Source organism: Tupaia chinensis, unplaced genomic scaffold (assembly GCF_000334495.1).
Source record: "Tupaia chinensis unplaced genomic scaffold, TupChi_1.0 Scaffold000170_1, whole genome shotgun sequence".
NCBI classification, from domain to species: Eukaryota; Metazoa; Chordata; class Mammalia; order Scandentia; family Tupaiidae; genus Tupaia; species Tupaia belangeri.
Window position 1 is genome coordinate 1,269,096 of NW_006159645.1, and position 773 is coordinate 1,269,868.

Genomic DNA, 773 nt, shown 5'->3' on the forward strand with positions numbered 1-773 from the left:
TAAAGAGAGAGAGAGAGAGAGAAACACCCTTCCATAGGCCTGGTCACACCATGATCCCGTCTCCATTTCTCCATCTTGCTGGGTCTGGGGTATGCATGCAAATGCACCCAATGTGTTCTTCCAGCCAGCAGAACTGAGATTTGCACTGTGGTTGGCCATGTGGGATTTACCTCCCTTCACCTCTAGGCCACAGGGCTGGCCCAGCACCTCGAATCTACTAAAACTCCGTTAGCTGGGGACCAGCAGTTAGCGTAATGGCTATGTTGCTGGATTCCCATGTAGCCGACGGCGGTTCGCGTGCCAGACCTGGTGGCTTGAAACTCACGCCAGGCTCATGTGTGTGCATGCCCAAGATCCCAAGAGAAGAATAGAGGAGAAGGGATTGCGGTGTGGCTATCCCCCCTGGGGGGGGTGATTTATCGCTTTCTGTCTCTATCTCTCTCTGTCTGTCTGGTGAGTGCATGCGCCCTATAGCAAAAACCTCCCCAAAAACAAACAAACAAACAAACAAAAACTCCGTTAGCTGGGGATGTCCAGTCACCTGATTTTAACACTCAGAACGAGTCTTTCCAATTAGCGTGCTAGTCCAAAGAGCACTGTTTAGAGCTGAGTAGCTGAAGTGATGAAGGGAGGGGCAGATGGGCCCCTGTTTATAAAGGGAGATTTTCACTGTAGGGCGCGTGGGCTCGCCAGACAGACAGAGAGAGACATAGAGACAGAAAGCGAGAAATCACCCCCAGGGGGGATGGTCACGCCGCAATCCCTTCTCCTCC